Below are 2,310 nucleotides of genomic sequence, written 5' to 3'. Positions count from 1 at the left end.
AACTTCTCCAATCCAAGAGATTTAAAAGGCATATCTAGCCTTCGCTTCCAAGGAGAAGCATTTAAATACTGCAACTGTTCATCACATTCATGATCTTCAATATCTAAATTCCCCAACAAGGCCTTCTCTAAGACATCAGACATTAGCATTTGATCAAGTTCTGAAGTAACCACAGAATCGACCAACTCCACTTTTAAGCACTCCTCATTTTCAGTCGGGAATTTCATGGCATTAAAAAAATTGAACGGTACATCTTGATCCAACACTCGCATAGTAAGCTCACCCTTCTGCACATCAATCAAGGTTTGGCCAATAGCCAAGAAAGGTCTTCCCAAGATTATGGGAATCTTCTTATCCTCCTCGAAATCAAGAATTAAAAAATCAGCAGGAAAGATGAGTTTGTCCACCTTGACCAAGACATCTTCCACAATGCCTTGTGGATATGTAATAGATCGATCGGCCAATTGCAAGGTCAAATAAGTAGGCTTTGGATCAGGTAAGTCTAATTTCTTGAAGATTGACAAGGGCATCAAATTGATGCTAGCTCCCAAGTCACATAAGCATTTGTCAAATGACACCTTTCCAATGGTGCAAAGAATATTGAAGCTTCTAGGATCTTTAAGCTTCAGAGCCAACTTCTGTTACAGCACAGCACTGCATTCCTCCATAAGAGCAACTATCTCTAAGTCATCAAACTTCACTTTTCGAGAGAGAATAGCTTTCATAAACTTCACATAACTAGGCATCTGTTCAAGAGCTCCAGCGAAATGTATATTGTTATGAAGTTTCTTGAACACCTCCAGAAACTTTTCAAACTGCTTATCCAGTTTTTTCTTCTGCAGCCTTTTAGGAAAAGGAGGTGGAGGATAGATCTATTTCCCCCTGTATTACCCCCAGGAGGAGTGTGTTCCCCAGTAGTCTTCTTTGGTTCCACTTCTGCTTCCTTCTGCACTTCTTTTTTAGCCACAACTTCTTCTTCCGAAACTTGAGATTTTTCAGGATTTGCAACCTTCCTAGACCTCAATGTAATTGCCTTCACCTACTCCTTAGCTTCCCTCTTTCATGGCACTTCAGTGTCACTAGGGAGTGTACCAGGTTGGCGATTTAGCAAGGCATTGACAATTTGCCAAATTTGATTCTCCAAGGTCTTGATAGACACCGCTTGGCTCTTGTACATGAACCTCAACTCCTCCAATTCAGATTTTTCATTTGACTGTTGCAGCTGGAGTTGTTGCCTTGGTGCATATTGCGGTTGCTGAAAACCAGGAGGGTTGTATTACTTTGCTGCATATTGCTGATAAGGCTGCTGAACCGCATTCTGAGTATTGCTCCAGCTGAAGTTAGGATGATTGCGGTTGTTGGGATGATAGGTGGCTGGAACAGGCTACCATGACCTCTGAAAGTTGCTCACAAACTGAGCTGATTCACTAGAAATAGCACACATAGCTTTTAGCCCATAAGGCTTCATCATAGCTTTTAGCCCATAAGGCTCCTCCTGATGCTGCATCAAGCATGGGTCTAGAAGTAGCACCCAATCCATTATAAAAGTAGTTAATGATCATCTAGTCAGGCATCCCACGATGAGGACACTTTCTAAGCATCTCCTTGTAGCGATCCCAAGCCTCACATAAAGATTCTCCAGATTGCTGAGCAAATTGAGTAAGTGCGTTTCTGATCGCAACAGTCTTCGCCATAGGAAAGAATTTAGTTAGGAACTTTTGAGCAAGGTCCTCCCAGTTGGTGATAGACCCTGGTGGTAGAGAATGTAACCAGCACTTAGCTTAATCCAGCAGAGAGAATAGGAAAAGCCTCAACTTAATAGCATCTTCTGAAACTCCATTGAACTTGAAAGTGTCGTAGATCTCGATGAAATCTCTGATGTGCATGTTAGGGTCTTCTGTCGGAGAACCCCAAACTGAACTGAGTTATGTATCATCTGAATCGTACTCGACTTTATCTCAAAGGTATTAGCCGAGATGGCTGGTCGAATAATGTTGGACTGAATATCATTAATCTTCGGTTGAGAGTAATCCATCAAAGCCTTCATATTCGCTTCTCGTTCTCCCATTGTAATAAGAGCTTCTTCTTCAAATTTCTCCTCGACAAGAAATTCTTCAAAAACTTCCTTAACTACTACAACTTCTTCCTCAGCTTGATCCAGTGTTCTCTTACGAGACATAGAACGTGTATGCATACACGCTCGCTAGAGTACCTGAAACACGACAAGGAAATAAGTAAGTAACAATATCCGAGTCAATGAACATTTATGACCACTGATGAAAAACACATAAACTAAAAATTAACACCGAG

At 41.3% G+C, this 2,310-nt stretch overlaps 1 non-coding gene across 1 annotated transcript; it reads left to right on the top strand.

Moving 5' to 3' along the window:
* The first annotated feature begins 1,572 nt into the window (after window positions 1-1,572).
* On the top strand, window positions 1,573-1,679 carry LOC141723059 (small nucleolar RNA R71). Its single transcript, XR_012576052.1, has one exon. It is a non-coding gene; the product is annotated as a small nucleolar RNA R71 (small nucleolar RNA).
* The last annotated feature ends 631 nt before the right edge of the window (window positions 1,680-2,310 follow it).

The sequence above is a fragment of the Apium graveolens genome, chromosome 4 (assembly GCF_009905375.1).
Source record: "Apium graveolens cultivar Ventura chromosome 4, ASM990537v1, whole genome shotgun sequence".
NCBI classification, from domain to species: domain Eukaryota; kingdom Viridiplantae; phylum Streptophyta; class Magnoliopsida; order Apiales; family Apiaceae; genus Apium; species Apium graveolens.
The sequence above is the reverse complement of the archived record's forward strand: the minus strand, read 5'-3'. Positions and strand labels throughout refer to the sequence as shown.